The sequence below is a fragment of the Falco punctatus genome, assembly GCF_963210335.1.
Source record: "Falco punctatus genome assembly, chromosome: 1".
Taxonomy (NCBI): Eukaryota; Metazoa; Chordata; class Aves; order Falconiformes; family Falconidae; genus Falco; species Falco punctatus.
In genome coordinates, this window is record NC_137580.1 from 10,054,207 (window position 1) to 10,072,781 (window position 18,575).

Genomic DNA, 18,575 nt, shown 5'->3' on the forward strand with positions numbered 1-18,575 from the left:
AATGTGAGCAGAATTTTTTAATTTAGAAAGCAAGCCAATTTTGTCCCTTTGTCAATGGCAAATATAAAATATAGTTCCAACTTCTTTTAGAAAAAGTCATAAAGGATTGTTTCATGAAATGAAACCTTTAAAGAACTCTTACTATATTGATGATTATATTATTCCTTATTCTGTTCACATTTGTAATTTACTGCTTGTAACTCTTATTTTCTGTAGTCCTACACAGAAAACTATAGAACTCTACATAAGCATCTATGCTGCCACATTTTGTAATAGCAGAATTGCTCTAGTTTTTCAGGGAAGCAGAAAAAAAAATGACAGAGAAGAACTAGATGTTACTTTCTATCCAGGATGCCAACACTGGCTTGTGAGGGAATAGATTTTATGCAATAAAATCTTGGTTGGAATGATTTTTATGCAGTGTTGAGATTTTCCTACTAGGAGGCTGTCAGACTGTCTGGAGCAGGCAACATAAGGAAGCCTAAGATTTAGGATTGCTTCTTGAAGGAAAAAAAGTGTTTAACTGTTAGCAATGGAGAAGCCTGCTGTGCCTAAGTATAGCAAAGCAACAGAATGCTTAACACCTGATACGTGCAGTGGGCTGAAGTAAGGAGCATTTTTCCAGGCATTTAAATGACTGGAATTGTAAAGGGAAATATCATATTGTCAAGTCAGAGAACCTACATGCTATTTGCTCCTTTTGTTTTATTTCTTAGTGTCACATCCTGTTTTCATCAAAATTTGATTTAAAGCAAATGGTTGTTGCCCAGCTAAGGACAAAAATGTGTCTGGGATGGAATACCATAGTCTCTTCTTTCAGCCAGAGTATTCAGAGATGATCAAAGCTTTCATTAAGTCAGAATTGTCCACTCTGAGGAGGTACCATAAATGACAGCATTAAACAGCATCTTCAACCTGCTGACCTGAGCATAGTTACTCTCATACTGAATTTTGAGAGCTCTGAAGATATTTCCTGATGGCTTGTGAACCTTTAGCTATCTGTAAAATTGCATTTGAGAAAGGGATTTTGAAGCCATTCTGAAGCGGTGACCTAGTGTTGTATGACTCAATATGACTTAAACTCTGGCCTCTTAAATCAGTAAGTTCCATTTTAAAAATAGTATGGTATTTGAAGCCTAATAAAAGTTGTCTTGAATGTGAGTGAAAATATGAAGAAAATTAGCAATGATACGTCTCAGCCAGTTCTATTCTGCTGCCAAAGACTTTTACTTGGTGGGAAGACGTATGCATTTGAAGAAGTCATAGGTGCGGTTTTTCACCAGAACAAATTATAAATAAATCAAGAATGCAAATAGATAGTTGCAAATGTTTATCACATAAGGTAATGATAGGCAAAATTGATTCTAGAACACTCACTACAGATAATCACCATTCCCTTAGGACTGATGCATTTGTCATGATTGTGAATTGTGACATGTAATACTGTAAGTTATGGAAGCGTTGCTTTTACTTGCAGTAGTCTAATCCTTCAACTGAAGGACTTAGAACCCGTCTGGTATCTTTACAGATACTTAGAAAAACTGTAGGACAGCATACTTCTTAGTATACTAAGAGAAATACATAACAGGCTTCTGTACTATTAGCTTGTGCTTACAGCTGGCTAGATTTAAGGCCAGGAAGCATTAGAGCCTAGAAGGGAACCAGAAAATCCTCAGGAATAATGGCATTTGGGAAGAATGAGTTTAACTTCATCTGATGACTAGGCCCCATGCAGCCGCTTGCTCACTTTCCTCCAGTGGGGTGGGGGAAAGAATCAGAAGAGTAAAAAGTGTGGAAACTCATGGGTTGAGACAAAGGCAGTTTATTACGCAAAGCAAAAGCTGCACACAAGCAAAGCAAGAGAAGGAATTCATTCACCACTGCCCATGGGCAGGCAGGTGTCCAGCCATGCCCAGGACAGCAGGGCTCTGTCACGTGTAATGGTGACTTGGGAAGGCAAATGCTGTCACTCTGAATGTGTCCCCCACCCCACCCCCCTTCCTCCTTCCTCCCCCAGCTTTACAAGCTGAACATGACATCCCGTGGTATGGGAGATCCCTTGGGTCAGCGGGGGCCAGCTGTCCCACTGTGTCCCCTCCCAGCCCCTGGTGCCCCCCAGCCCACTCGCTGGTGGGGTGGGCTGCGGAGCAGAGAAGCCCTTGGCTCTGGGTAAGCGCTGCTCAGCAGTAACGAGAACACCCCCCTGCTCCCAGCGCTGTTCCAGCACAAATCCAGAACACAGCCCCACACTAGCTACTGTGAAGAAAATGAGCTCTACCCCAGCCAAAACTGGCACAAAAACTAGCTAAAAATTGACAAGCATAGCTGAGGAAGTTGTCTGTTGAAACCCTTTTGAGAGATGAAGATTGGGATATTTGGCTAGATGGAAGAAGATCCTTCTCTTTTGACAACAGGGTAGATGTTGTTCATCTACTGAGGATCCCTGGTGGATTATGCATCTGAAGCATCATAAGTGGGAGAGCAGCCCCTCTGTGCTTCCTGGGAGAGCTTGGTTTGCAATATAAATGCCTACAAATGGGATTCTGTAAGTATGCCAAGAAATAGTTTCTAGGAGTCTTGACAGTTTGCTGATAAAAACTGGAGAGGCTTAAAGGCTGAGATTTAGTTTTTCATCTAAATTTTTTGATCAATAGGAATTTTAAGAACATTATCTTTTGAATCTGAAACACATAGGTCCCCTAGACCTGTAAACCAGGATCCTAACAGTTTATTAAAATGTTAACTGACTCTCCTCTGTATCAGTGATTTAAATATAATTCATGCTGTAGTTGTTAGAGAATAACATATAGAAGTCTCTTAAAAAACATTGTGCACCAGCCATCTGGCTGATTTCAAAATGGCTCTGCAGATTAGAATATCTCGAAGATGGCTGTTTTTGTAAAATAGCAGCACCTCAGTGTTGTACGTACTGGTTGGTAGTTGGAGTAACAGTTTATCATAATTACTGGTGATACACAGGGAAGAAGAAACAAACAGCACATGTCTTAATGTTTAGAATTTTCTTTTGAAGGGTGAGTTTTAAACTGGCCCTTGATAGAACCTATAGAAAGAAAGGGTAGCATAATTCGTGGTTTGGGAAGTGATAATCATTGTAATTCAATCAAAAGGACATGAGTAGCCAAAGTCACTGCTCCTTCAGATTCAGCAATGTACTTTGTAAGCATTTTGTATGCAAATACATTTTTCGATATAGCCATAAAGAATTAAAAATAAGAAAATTGAGTTAATACAGTCATACAACTTACTGTGACTGAAGATATGTCTATTAAGGCATACAAACAAAAGCAAAAGTGGACTGACGACATATTGTAAAAAAAGGAGTTAAAATGTAGTGGAATCTGCTAATCTATTTTAAAATTATCCCTCAAGTTCCTCGTCTTGTCCAATTAAAGACATTAGAAACATTGATGTGTATTTTATTTAGCACTGAATTTAGTCCTATAAGCTGGAGTGGGGTTTGATGAGGTCATAGCATAAAGTAGGTAACGATAATTAAATATTGCATTTTTCTTTTCTTTCTGACCTTTGCACCTTTTAGGTACTTTATTTCAATCATCCTGTTTAAAAATGTGAATTAGTCAGTGTACTGTATGTCTGACAATGGTCAGGAGCAACAGAACAACCAGGAATTTCCATTATGTTAGAGACAATAAAGCAAAAAGGTGACAAAAAAAGGCAAGTAGTGCCTATTAGTTCTAATACAGTTGTCTGGGCACTAAAACAGTGTTAATATAAACCCATTTCTGCTACCTAAAAACAACAACAAAAAAGCACAAACTGTTTTCTAATGAATACAGCAATATTTTATTTTGTTATTTTGTTGCTGTACCTTTAATAAAGCAGATCTTAGTGCGGTTGGATATCATTTAAATTAACCTTGTTGAGACTAAGGTTAATGAGAGCATTTATCAATGTAATCTAAAAAGAGAATAGTGTTTTGTTCGGAACAGCTTTCTGGTATACTACAATAATTTTGATAAACCCTTTCCTTTACAAGTTAACACGAGTGGAAACATAAGGGGAAAAAGCATATGTATGGTGTACTGAGTATTTATGCCTTCACTTTTCAAAATCAGAGTGAAGAATGTGTGTACGTATAATGATGTATTTTTCTTTGGTTTATATTCATACTAGCTAGAATAGGGTTTCACAGTGTGTAATTTAAGGTGGCACTTGGGCTACTGTTGTTTCATTTACGGTTCTTGGCTTCTATGTATTATTTTTGCTCTCTGTTCACATTCTTTGTCAGTGCTCTGAACAGTCTTTGTTATTCGTTGCTACAGTATATATGAAGTTATATTTGAACCCATGTTTAGGATGCAAACCGAGTCCTCTTTATACCCTTGAAAAAAAAAGTACTGCTATGAGTAATAATTAGGTTTTAATTGTCATTGACAAGCTGTTGTGTATGTGGCTTTGTCAGACCTTGTTTACTCCGCCTTCATGTTTTCCTTCTTCCCTGTATTTAACATCCCTGATATTTTTTCTGAGTATATCAATTTTGATTTCTTGGATAAAATAACTAAGCTCACAGTTATTAAAAATACTGAAAAATGCACAAAGAAAAACTTTCTACTTATTAGCAGGCACCACTTAACCTTTTTCTTCCAGTTTATTTGAATCATAGAATCATTTAGGTTGGAAAAGACCTTTAAGATCATTGAGTCCAACCGTGTAGCACTGCATCTATGCATGTTTTTAAACACCTCCAGGAAAGATGACTCAGCCACCTCCCTGGGCAGTCTGTTCCAATGCTTGACAACCCTTTTGGTGAAGAAATTTTTCCTAATGCCCAACCTAAACCTCCCCTGGTGCAGCTTGAGGCTGTTTCCTCGTGTCTTATTGCTTGTTACCTGGGAGAAGAGACTGACCCACTCCTTTCAATTAGTTGTAGAGAGTGATAAGGTCTCCCTTGAGCCTGCTTTTCTCCAGGCTAAACAACCCAGTTCCGTCGGCTGATCCTCACAAGACTTTCTATCTAGACCGTTCCCCAGCCCCGCTGCCCGTCTCTGGACACGCTCCAGCCCCTCAGTGTCCCTCCTGCAGCGAGGGGCCCAAACCTGAACACAGGATTCCAGGGGTGGCCTCACCAGTGCCCAGTGCAGGGGGATGGTCACTGCCCTGGTCCTGCTGGCCACACTGTTTCAGATACAGGTCAGGATGCTGTTGGCCTTCTTGGCCACCTGGGCACACTGCTGGCTCATGTTCAGCCGGCCCCCAGCACCCCCAGGGCCTTTCCCACCAGGCAGCTTTCCAGCCGCTCTGCCCCCAGCCTGCAGTGTTGCCTGGGGTTGCTGTGACCCAAGTGCAGGGCCCGGCACCGAGCCTTGTTGAACCTCATGCAATTGGACCTTGGCCCATGAGTCCAGCCTGTCCAGACCCCTCTGCAGAGCCTGCCTGCCCTCCAGCAGATCACTTTCCCCCAGCTGGGGGTCACCTGCAAACTTACTGAGGGTGCACTCAGTGCCCTCATCCAGATCATCAATAAAGACATTAAACAGGACTGGCCCAACACTGAGCCCTGGGGAACGCCATGTGTGACCGGCCACCAGCTGGATGTAACTCCATTCACCAACACTCTTTGGGCTCGGCCACCCAGCCAGCTTTTAACCCAGCGTAAAATTGTGCTCTGTTTTAATTCTATTAATCTGAGTAAAGAACACAGAGGGTCAGCAGATGCTGCACATAAATCGCTTAAAAGTGTTCAAGACTTTATCCCTTGGCATTGATAACAAATCAATATCTGGCCAGATTATGTGTTCTTTTAGGGGGAATATGGTGATGAGAAAAAGCTTATTCCTTTTATGAGTAATTATTTGCTTAAAAGACTCCTTGGCCCTTCTAAACCCCGTTGGTTTTTCAGAGTCATGCACAAACCACACTTACCCTTTTGTCTAATCAATAAGTATTAAATGTTCATCCAAATCTTCTGGCTGTGTCAGCTTTTAGATCCCTGTTCATGGCTATGATGTGGTATGGATTTACCACTTTAGGAGGACTTTTCTGAATGCTGTGGAGCTGCTACCTTCCTTTTCATTTGGTGCAACTGCAAAAAGACTGTCAATATCATCTTAATGAGTGTAAGAAAAAAATTGTTGTTAAAATGCTAGAGCCTTCTATCATGTCACTCTCCTCACTTTGTAGACTTAGTTGTAGAGCTGAGGAAGATTGAGGCCTGTGAGCTAAATTCCTCTCTAAACAATCCCTGTTTTCCTCTTTGCTTAGGTCCTCAGCACCAAAAAAGAGAGAGCAAAATGATTTAAGGAATAGTTCAGGGATCACAGCTTCATGCTATAGTGCAGCAGCTTTTCACAGAGCAGGCGTGTTGAGCTGGTACCTGTCTTCATAAAGGAGAAATATCTACAGGCAAAACCCTTGTAAAGGGCCCTCAACTTTGTCATTCTTTTCTGCCACCTTCTGTAATATCTAGCTACCTTGAGGGAATGTTTCAGAGCTCATTTCTGTTGGATTGTTTGTGAAAGGTGGAAAACCAGATGTGCAAGTTAAGGTAGGCTGGGGATTGGTATCCTAAGTGATCATTGGCTGTCCAAAGCATTTGGATGAGTGTCTTTTGTGTCTGTGTATACTCTTGTCAGACTTTTCCATCTGCTCACTCATGAAAGCTATGCTCTTATTAAAATACTTCCTTCTTTCTTATACAGACAAAAAATTAATGCAAGTAAAGTCTTTCTACAGGACATTCTCAGAAACACAAGGGAGAAACCAATGGGGAATGCCAGGGAAGGAGAATGCATTTTGCTGCAGTTACTGAGTTCCATTTTAAAATGCCACTAGTGTTTGGCATTTAGCCATTAGTTAGAGAAAACAGATTCCCAGTCTCAGAGCCCTAATGATGTACTAGTGATTAGAAGGGAAAATTATAATTAATTTTGCGTAAAGTCCAAAGGCGAAATGCACTTGAGTTAGAAAAAAAAATAATAGAATTGTCCTATTTCAAGTGCTAGCATTCTTCAGAGTGATGATGGGGACACGTACAGGAAGAAGAGCTAATGAGCTGCTGTTTCCTAATCAAAGCAGAAAAATGTAGTGGCAAAATGACAGGCTTCCCATTTCAATGTCATTTACAAAATGACAAAAATAGCCCATTGTAATTCTTTATTCATTGAGTAAGCAAAGTTTATTGCTAACTAATATTTATGTTGTTGTTTTTCTTAATAGGTCGAATGTATATGTTTAGTTCTGTGTATTTTTTTGTAAAAATGATATATCTACCATGTTTTTTACAGTTTATTGATTAGTCAAAGAAGGCAGGTATCAATAGATACTGTCGTTTTTTACAGACTTTTCCAGTTGAGAAGCTCTTCCACTTCCACATGTGTGTTTATGTGTGTCTGCCTATTTGTCATGATTAATAATAGGTACACAATTTAATTAAGGGTAGAAGGTTTTGTGCAGTGATGCAAGATGGCAGTTTCCTGAAGAAGTTAGAAATAAAATGTTGAGAAATATTGATTTGATCCCATGCAGAAAAAAATATCTCCCAAAATGACACACTTGAAAACTGACAAAAAAACTTTCAGAATTTGAGTGGGGAGAAACAAAAAAATGGAGAACAATGATATAGTAACAGAAAAACCTAGAAGAAGAGGCCTGTTCACATAGGAAGATATTGTTACAGAGAAGGAGATTCCAAAAGAGATATGTTGAATAGTTTTGAAAAAATACAAAGTAACCTTGACTCCTTAGATCTACTTCAAGTTTAAGCCATTCTCCAATAAATCCTCTGATATATAGGGGGGGGGGGGGGGGGTATGTCATCTGCTCCTTTATTTCATAAGTTAGTAGTCAGGTAAGCAAGTCTGATGATTGAAATCATCAGGAAATCCTGGGAAAGAGCATCTGCTAAGGCTTTTTGAATATTTGACTAGATGGAATTCCCTTTACTTACTAAGAAACCAATAGCTTCATGTTCTAATTTTTCTGAGATTTGTACCCAAACTTAGAAATGGTAATAATGTGCACTATAAATCATGCTGTGGTAGCATTCTCAAGAAACAGCCCTTGACGATTTGACATTCTATTTGTGTATATTTCAAATAAGAATAGCAATACTAGCCTTTAAAAGTGAAGTAGTCTTTAAAATTATGTCAGGGATATTTTTCTTTACCTATATAAAAATTTCAGGTTCTGTATCTTCCATGAGTCAGGTTTTCTGAAGCACTCTCTCCCCTTCACCTCTTCCCAACCTATAACTAATCAGGTTACCCAATATCATATGACACATCCACTTCTTTAAGATTTCAGCTTAGCTTTAAAGAACAATTGTCAATGGTTTCTACTGTTTCTTATGCAAATATTTCTCAAACATTTAATTTTCTTTTTTCTGTGAGGCAGATCCTTGCTGCTCAAATTTCCATACTTCAGCTCTCACTGCTAACTGCTTTTTTTTTTTTTTTTTTCTTCTTCTCTGACACTGCCTTCCTTTTTAGTGCCTTTTCCCAGCACCTCTGGATTCTCCACCACCACTCATGAAGGCTCTGTGCTTCTGTGTATACTGACTGCACATCAGTAGCTAGTTCCCCCTCTGTGAGAGAAAGAAAGGGCATCTGGTGAGTACACACGCACCTTTAACACCAGTTCAGTTCCGTGTTGAATTTTTAATCTACTGACCAATTTCATCCGGATTAGTCAGAGCAAATGCTGATTTGTGTCATTGCAGCACTCAAGTAATGTGAAAATAAACAGCCATGTAGGAGACAGAAGTAATTACACCCTCAGTAAGGAATCACCACAATATGAATTCCACCCTTAGTTTGATATCCTCACTCTAACAACTAATCCATAAGAATTATGTTTCAGATAGATCCATAAAAATTAGGTTTCAGATAGATCTGTGGGTTGTGTTGGGTTTTTTTCTTCTTTTAAAGCTGGTGAGAAATATTTAGGCAAGGTATGTGAAATTAGTGAGAGAACCTGCACCTTGGTCTTGGCTCATGCATTGCTCCAGTAGGGCGATGTTAAATTGTAACTGGAAAGGTGGACTGCCTCATAGCTTGGCTTGGTTCAGCTAAGGTGTTAGGACTTAGCATAAATACTTTAAATGCAGAATGAGTTTTTATAACTTGTGAGAGCTTTCAGAGACTTGTTCATGACCCTCATTTATGCCCAGGCTTCAGCAGCTGAAAGATTCAAGGTAACATATCTAAGTTTGTGATATATGGCAATATATTTCAAGCCTTTTTTTTTTTTTTTTTTTTTTCTTTCATGCCAGCTTTGTTTTCTGAAATGAATCCTCATTTTGCTGCCTGATTGTTCTTGTGATTTGCTCTGCTAAACTTCCCTTGGATATTTTAGTTTTACTGCTATGTTGTAATTTTTTTCCAATGGACTGCTGCCTGAGCAGGCTCTTCAAGTCTAGTCAATTTTTAGTGTTGGAAAAAGTAAGTGTATCTGAATGATTTTCAGAATTGCAGTTTAGCTTCAAAGAATGCAAAAGGCACAGGGTAGGAGGAAAACAACTGTCTGCACTGTATTCACATTTAATAAGAATTTAGTGTTTTATTCATTGGTTAAAACAATTCAGGCTGCATAGTTTGAAAGCCTTCATCTTTGTTTCAAAGGTAATCTACCTTTTGCTTATATACAAATGTCTAAATTAAAGTATTGAGCAGAAGAGCAAATATGCATAGATTGAAGATTATATACTCAGTATGGCTCATTGTTTTACCCAGAAGGAAATGGCTTTTTTCTCCTGTATTTGCCTAGACAATTTTATTACATAGGTCATAGATGCCTTTCAAATATGTTCTCATGCATGTATGGTTTGTATGCAAGTAGTATTAAAAAAAAAAAGGGATTGAATCAGGTGATATTTAACTGCATATAGTGTGAAGTGTATATAATATGTTGGCACAAGTAACTGTGGTTAAAATGTGAGTAAAAAAAAAAAAAAAGGACATGAAAAATCCAACATTTTCTTTCAGTCGACAAATATGCTTCTAACTAAGATGATGTGTATTTGGAAAAGCTCTCAGTGGTAAGCAGTTCAAAACTGAGATAACATAACTATTGAATGTCCTCAATGAAATTAATTTGATAGCCTAAGCCAGAAACCAAAAAGAAAACATTCCCCATGGGGGAAGTAGACATCCCCTTTTTTCTTGCCTTCACCCCAGCATGATTAGGAGCGATTACACTGATGAGGGATGTGCCAATCCCCATGGGTCAGGCTGCAAGGGTGAGGAAGTTAGTAACATTACTTGTTACTTGAAATATATATATATATAAAACAACTTGACATCTTATATAGAAGTGATTCACTTCAACCCCAAACAACTAACAGTGAAACATCTATTCTGGGGCAAAATAGCTGACAACACTTCTTTGAGAGCCATTTTGCGCTGCTCAGATAGTAACAGCCAAATGCCATGGGAAAGCCAGGCATTTCATCTGGGGCAGGGAAGCAGCAGAACTGCAAATCTGCTAAAGGGGCTCAGTTAAAATTGTTTGGAAGGAAAAGAGGAGGAGGATGAGCAGAAACAAGAGCTACCTGCAATGGAGGCACAAACCACTGACAGAAAATAACAAAAGTGAGCCGGTCCGGCATAGGCACATGTGTGCGGTTTGGCCCAGTAGCTGGAGGCAGGGCCGTTACGGAGAAGGACCCAATCTGGCAGACCTGTCTTAGGCAAACCAAGGGTACTGACGGGATAGCTTAGCCATGGTGAACCCAGCCCCTACGGTGGCTATGAGGAGGGTCTCTGTCCATCAGCGACCAGTCTGGAGTGGGCAGACTCTACCCTTCAGCAGATAGATGTTTTCAATGAGGGGAAAAAAAGCAAAGTGGAGAATATTTTTATTTCTATGTGCTTTTATTGTTTTTTCTTGCATGCCATCCTCATCAGTTGCAGGGATGCTTGTCCTCAAGGTCAGTAGCTACACACATTGTCTGATCTCCAAGCTTGTCTTCACTGTCTGAGGCACGATTTGGAATCGGTGATGGCATTATCTGCTGTCTCCGAGGCTCTCTGGAGCTCTGCACTACCTCACTAGTCCCGACTGCTCTGCGCACCCCCAGCAAGCAGGTGTGTTCTGGCTACAGCAACCACACTGTTAGAGAAAGATACCAGAAATGCTCTGAAGATTTGAGTGAGGTCATTACTGGTGAATGAGGAACTTCACGGCTTAATCAGCAGACCTGTGTCACTGCCCAGACGCCAGCCCTTCCCTTATCCTTACGGAGGTTGCAAAGGTTAAAGCAAGGGGGCTAGTTCCCCCACCTCTTGCTATTGCTAAGGAAGTGTAGAATTTGTTTTTCCCCCTTAGTTCACGTGGTAGCTCCTCTTGCAACTTCTAGAAGAATTTTAGGAAGAAAATAAATGTAGTATTTTAATGTTCTTTTACCTTGCTGTCAGTGCCATTCACTTCAGGACCAGATGCTTCTGCTTGGGAGTTGGAGGAAAAAGTTGTAACACGTTCTTGTTGCATTTAAGCCTGGTGGCTTGGTCCTATTGTCTGAGCAAACCTCTGGTTCCTAGTATGTTCCCAGGGTCCAACGGTGGCCCCACCTAGCCTCCTTTCCAAGGTCTGTATCTCCCATTAAACCTCCCTACTATAAGTTTTCCCTCTTTCTGCACTTGGGTCACAACGGCCCTACAAAACGCTACAGGCTTGTGGAGGAGCAGCTGGAAAGCTGCCTGGAGGAAAAGGACCTGGGGGGGCTGGGTGACAGCTGGCTGAACATGAGCCAGCAGTGTGCCCAGGTGGCCAAAAAGGCCAATAGCATCTGGGCTTGAATCTGAAACAGTGTGGCCAGTGGGACTAGGGAGGTGTTTGTCTGCTTGTACTGGGCACTGGTGAGGCCACCCCTGGAATCCTGTGTTCAGGTTTGGGTCTCTCACTGCAGGAGGGACACTGAGGGGCTGGAGCGTGTCCAGAGATGGGTAACGAGGCTGGTGTAGGGTCTGGAGCACAAGTCTTATGAGGAGCAGCTGAGGGAGCTGGGGTTGTTTAGCCTGGAGAGGAGGCTCAGGGGGGACCTTACCACTCTTTACAACTACCTGGAAGAAGGTTATAGATAAGTGGGGGTAGGTCTGTGCTCCCAGATAGCAAGCGATAGGACAAGAGAAAATGGCCTCAAGTTGAACCAGGGGAGGTTTAGATTGGATGTTAGGAAAAATTTCTTCACTGAAAGGGTTGTCAAGCACTTGAACAGGCTGCCCAGGGAGGTGGTTGAGTCACCATCCCTGGAGGTGTTTAAAAAGATGTGTAGATGTGGCACTTAAGGACATGGTTTAGTGATGGACTGGTCAGTGTAAAGTTTACAGTTGGACTCTTACGATTTTGAAGGTCTTTTCCAACCTAAATGATTCTATGATTCCCTGTCCTTCTAGTTGCAACCCAGATGTTGGGGTTGGGGAAGCTGCTCTGAAAGATACTGCAAGACACCAACTTCTGAAGGACCAGTAGGTTTCAGGGACTGGAGTCCTTCTTGGTGATGATCCTAGGGAGTTCATAATCCACAAGGATCGATACAGTCAGTAGTCAGATTTCAGAACTGTTTAATACTGAGCTACACCCTTTTTGTTTGTTTCTCAAAGACCCACAGAGTTACCTTCCCAACTTTCAGGCTGATATTCAGAAGAGACGTACTGAGGGGTATCGTAATGTGCAGAGCTGACAGCAGTGCAATGTCAATTGCGCGGCACAAGATCTGTGTGCCCCGGGTACTTATCAAATTTGTACAGAATCCACAAGCATACGTAAGAGGTAAGAGAAGTGAGCTATTTGTAACACTAAAAGTTTCTGTGTGAAGTTCCACCTTTAATTTTTATTGGTCTTGTATGCCTTGTGGCAGCCAGGTACAATGAACTGTAAAAGCTGAAATAAAAAAAAAAAAAAAGTCAACTGGAGTCTGTCAGCTAACATCTAAAAAGAATGACATCCATAGAGCGAAAAAGCCAATAGCACGTATATTTACACAGTGTGATGTAAGAACACTGAAATTATTTTTTCATGCCTATTTTTGCTTTTTCCATAGAAAACTTTGTGATGTATCAGAAAATGAAGATTTTAATTAAAATTGACAATACCGAGCCAGCTGCTGCTACCGGCCTTCTTACTAAAAGGCAGTAGAATTTTCAGGAGCAGTGGTACAGAAATCCAGTCTAGGAGACAGCAAACTGGTAGTAAATTAGAATGGCACATACTGTAATGGTAAATTCAGAATGCCAATATTAATTAGAAAAATTTATTTAAAATGTATTTTCCTATCAATCAGTTCCTTGCTGCCAATGTGCATTTTCAGACTTACTACTTAGAAAAAATGTTGAATACTTTTAAATAAAAGTGGAGTAAGAAGAAAATACACTTATCAGGATATGTGTAATTATGCCCACTAAAATATATACTAAGCTATTTTATGCTAACAGCACCTAATGCATATTAACCTGACTCTAGCCGTATGGATCCCGGAGATGCCAGTATGTCTAGTTCTGACTTTTTATTTAGTTACTTGATTGCTACTATGAACAAGTGCCACACTGAATCCGCAACACGCATTAGTAATTTGACCTAAGAACAAGCCTTCAAATTTGTCTCATGCTCTGAGGGTTGATGCTGGAGTGATACCCTTCTAGCTTTAGGTAAGCAAAAGGGAGAAAACTGCCCTTCCTCATAAAATAGTGGGGCTGAGAAACTGAGCTTTCAGTGGCTTAGATTGACATGAAGGCTTGGATAAACCTTATTAAAAGTGAACAAATATTACCTGAGTAAGTATGCACAGTTTTACAGTTAACCGAGAAAGTCATGTAATTACAGGCAGTAGCTGTAAAGTTGGAACTGTATTAAATCAGTTATACAGGACAAATTTGCAAGATCCACTGCATGTAGTTGTACATTTTTCATTGATATGGTGGATACAAAAGATCTCTAAACCCACAGATACTTCTGTGTCTTAATTTCTCTAAAACAAATAGCTCTAAATTTAGGTTCCTTGATACAGTTTTTGGTACTCGGCTTTGTCAAAGTACCAAAAACTGTATTGGCCTTTAACTCTAACTCTGTGTCTGTTTACTCAGTCCTTCTGTAAGTGTTATATTGTTTGATATTAGGATGTTACCATCATATATTCATTTTCTTTCCTATATATTAAAAATTCTGCTGCTTTGTATTTTAATAAGGTTAATTTGCTATCCTGTTTCAACAAAGAAAAGAAAGTACAACTAAAAAAAATCCAGTGCATTCTTTGCTAGAGTTGTCCTCCAAGAATTCAGTCTTGGTGGTCAGTACAGCAAATAGTGCTAACTAAAAGAGAGCCTTCAGGGTTTCAAGCAAACAAACTTTTTGAAGACAATTAACAGTTACATTTTATTTACATTATATTTGATTTAATAGAAATTATGACTTTTTCAACCTCTTAATAGTTCTGTATTTTTACTAAAAATAGTTCAAATGTCTTTCTGTTTAATTTAAAGGAATGTTTAGTTATAATTTTATGCTACAGAAATATATGCATTCCTCCAAAGTGTAGGGCCTTCTACTGATTTTCTAGTCCTTTTGCTGAACTGAGAAGTTTTTGGTGTTATTGTTGGGGGTATTTTTACCCTATTTTTCCTGTGAAATTGATGTTGAATAATATTCCCACAAAGGCAGCCAAGGTACTCCTATCTGATTACCTAAATATATTGATCTCTATCTGCCTCCTATGTTAAGAGTGTTCTCCTGTCCTGTAATCGTCTGTGGCTTTCTTCTGAACCAGTTCTGGCTTAACAGCATCTTTCCAAGTCAGAGGTGTTAGAACTGGACACTGATTTCTGGGAAAGCTTTAGCATGTCAGAGAGCTACTTCAATTTTTCTGCTCCAAGCTCAGTGTCTCCCATTTATATACCCAACAGAACCATTGGACATGGATCACAATATTCCGCTGAAAGCTTTATGCCCTACCGATTTTGAGGGGAGAACCGACGACTTTGTAGGTTTTTGGGGTATTTTTTCTGGCTTCTTCACTTTCATTAGAACATTCGTTAGGTAAATATATTTTGCGTATGTCTGCTTTACCAAGCTATTGCATTTTTTGTATCAGTCACCAGTCATAATTATTTATTGCTCCCTTCACATATCATTTCTTTGACATGATTTTGTGAATTCTTTTACTCCAGTGATATAATTCTGAAAGAGTGGGAACAGGAATCCCTTCCTGTGGATCGCTAAAAGCAGTTTTACTTAACAACAGGTCATCTCAAAAAGAATACTTGCAGAGCAAGGCAGTCTGGTTTTAATGCAAGTATTATGTGCTATATTGATTTTATGTTTTTCTAGAAACTTCAAAACTTCAGGTACATATTGTCAGTTACATAAATGTGGCTATCTATTACATTTCTCCTTTTCACATGTAGAAAACTGATCAGTTTGGTAGGATTTATTTAAATCTGCTAACACAGACAGGAATTAATTATATTGCCACTTTTAATTCTTCAATTCTTTATTATTTGGGTTTTATAGTATGCTTTTTTTTTGAGACTAATAAGTCTGTAATTATATACCTCATCCTGTTTATCTTTTTATATGCACATTATCAACACATTATCTATCAGTTGCCTATTTCTTCCTCAGCATTACAAGACTTAATGGAAAAGAACATTAGTGGTTGCAAGTGGTTCTCAGATAACTCTCAGATGCAAGTTTTCTAGACTTACTGACTTAAAATGACTTAACTGTTTAACTGATCCATTCTGTAGAATGAAATGTTCATCTTCACTTTAAACTCATTTCTTTCTCCAAATGCAGAATAAGTTTGTTCTCTATTGAACGCTGTTAGTTGCCAGCTATCTGATCATTTGTTAACAGCTTTGTATTTTAAGTGGTGTTAGCTGTTGCCCCATGGGATCACAAATATTTTTTGACTCTTCAGAACTACCATTTTTGATTTAGATAAAGGAAAGCTTTTCCAGCTTCACGTAGGGAAGCTTGGACTGTCTGCTGTTAGGGCTATTCTTTCATCAATGACCATCACAGAATGAAGTGCCCAAGTTACTCTAGAAAAAAATAAAAATAATTTTAAAACCCACAGAGGTTTCTGTATCCCAGGGTCCTTTGCCTGCAGGGAAGATCACCTAGTAACTAATATATATTACAAGTTTTGATTGCTAAAAAGGAGCAATTAACTGCTCTAAATCTTGAAATCTCAGCAGTGATTAGGGATGTGTGAGTCGTATTCTTACTTTCATTGTATATTTTCATAGTATAGGTGACTGCCTTTCATTTTGTCCATCAAATTCAAGACAAAACCACCGCCATGCAGTGACCCTCAGTCATCGAGCAGGCACAGTTACCAAATGCTTTTCTTCATGGTATTTCGTGTCCTGTCTTTCAAACTGATTTTCAGGAATCAGAGAGTCTTCTGTTTATGATGAGAAGCACAATCAGGAAGCCAAACCATCAAATAGATTTTAGCCCCTTTTACAAAATGGGCCAAGTCTAGTGTCAGCCATCTGAAGAAGTAGTGTTATACTGAGACCTGGCTTGACACAATGGCAAGGGAACACCAGTCAACATCAAGTACTATTTGTAGGATTTGAATACATTCACCGATATTTGCTGACTACAAAAGGATCACATAAAATTCCTAATATTTTGAAGTTTGAGGAGTCATAGTATTTGGAGGTTTCTCTGAACTTCATGGTTTATCACCTTCTGTGGTGAGTTAAATCCGTTCCCTGGTTCAAGGCACATTCAGACTGCAGGCTGAGCTGAATTTGTTTCCCGTGTCTAAATAATTCAATTTGTATATATATTGGGGGTGGGGGGTGGAGAGAGAGAGGATTTCTGCGTTTATGAAAATATTCTCTGAATGCTAACAGATGTGAACATAACAAGAGCTGTATAACAGAAACATCTCCGATACTTCTCTAGTTAACTTCAGTATCAGGCTAGATTTATTAGGTTTAGAGTTCATAACAAATTTTGAAACATGTTTTTTTTTTTTTATTATTTTGTGTAGAATATTGCGAAAGTAATATCCAATAAGTATTCAGTTCGTTTTCAGTCCTGGTGGTGTATCAGTAGGATATTCTTGTGATTTATACTTCTGTCTTCCAGCAATAGACTAAAATGATTGGCTTAATTTAATTTAAAGGAAACTTGAATTCCTTTGGGCCAGATTTGTAAATTTATTTAAACATTTAAGAATGCCTAATGTCATTCCTACCTTTAGGCTCTTGGGATGGCTTTACAGTGCTGGCCTAAAAGCTTAAGTCATTTCAGAAAATAATACTTCTATTCTAAAAGACTTAAATGTTTGAAAAATTGTATTGCTTTCTGACAGCCATGTCTGCTAGTGACTCGCAGTGAGATCTTAAAGGTTTGTAGTACACATGACTCCAGTAACCAGTAAAAGAGACAGGAATATGAAATTTCTTTTAACATTTTCTCAGCCATACAACCCCTACTGAAGTATGAATTAGCCTTGCAAATGTACCCAAAGCAAGAAATGGTCTGGGTGAGAAACCAGAATGGAAGATTATGTGAGTGCAAATAAGACAGTATTTTGGTATAGAAATTAGATCATTAGCATTTCAGTAATTCACACTTATGCCCAGCTTTCAGGTGACCAAGTGGGAAGGGCAAGAATATCGTTATCTTCCATGCCTTGCACTATCAACTAATGGTGCTATCAGTTAGTACTGCGTGGATCCTAAATAATCAGGACATCTAGTAGTTTGCAGAGTACGCCACTGAACTTTAAGACAATGCAATATAATGTCACTTAGTTATAATAAAAAACAAATGGTTCCTTGCACCATTAATGTCGCCACGTTTTAGTGTTGGTTTTCTTTAAAGGAAGGAAGTATAGAAATATATGTTTGTTCCTGATGAATGGAGACCTTCACCATAAAAATTTGTTAAGTGTTTGTTTTAGGGAGAGCGAGCTTTACTAGCAGCTACTCTGTAATAGTGATCTTCCATAAAAAGCCCTTTGATTAAGTAAGGTTCCTACTAATTTTAAATAGCCCCTTTCAGTAGAATAAGGAATAATTTATGACAGTGAGGATAAACTATGTGTATTGTACATGAAATTCATGTACTATTTAATTCAATCAATAAAGTAATTCATAACTGAATAACATCCTGTTTGTTGTGGGCACTGCAGAGAAGAATATAGCCAAAGCACCAAATAGCAGAAGCTAAACTACTCTGTCATATTATTTTAATGAAGAATAATGCTAAACAGCTTTTCTGAACTGAGTTGTAGAAGTGTAAATCATAGAATGGTGACAAAATCTTGCAGAATACTACAGCGCAAAAAGCAACATATTATTTGAAGGGAAAGATTTAAATCTTTCTAGTCTCTGTTTCTTCATTCATTTTGACTTTGCGCAATGTTCTCTTGTTCTCTAGCATTGTGCTGACTTCCATACTTTCTCAGATCTCGGCCTGATGAGAGCTCTCTTGTCTCAATGAGAATCATTTTTGTCTTAGTAGATTAAATTAGTTTTGCTCCTTTTTTTCCTTTCTTCTGGTCTGGGGAAACTGGGAAAAAATTGGACTAGATACTATTAGTACTTCTGTGCTTCTACTGCGGGGGGTGGGGGTAG

The 18,575-nt window shown here is 38.9% G+C and overlaps 1 long non-coding RNA gene across 2 annotated transcripts in view; it reads left to right on the plus strand.

The window, feature by feature from the left end:
• The window catches only part of LOC308070069, an 83,587-nt gene that overhangs the window by 17,837 nt on the left and 47,175 nt on the right, over window positions 1–18,575 (plus strand). For both annotated transcript variants that reach the window (XR_013930607.1, XR_013930608.1), the window contains exon 1: window positions 1–18,575. This exon is cut by the window's left edge and continues 17,837 nt beyond it; it is cut by the window's right edge. This is a non-coding gene — a long non-coding RNA (uncharacterized lncRNA).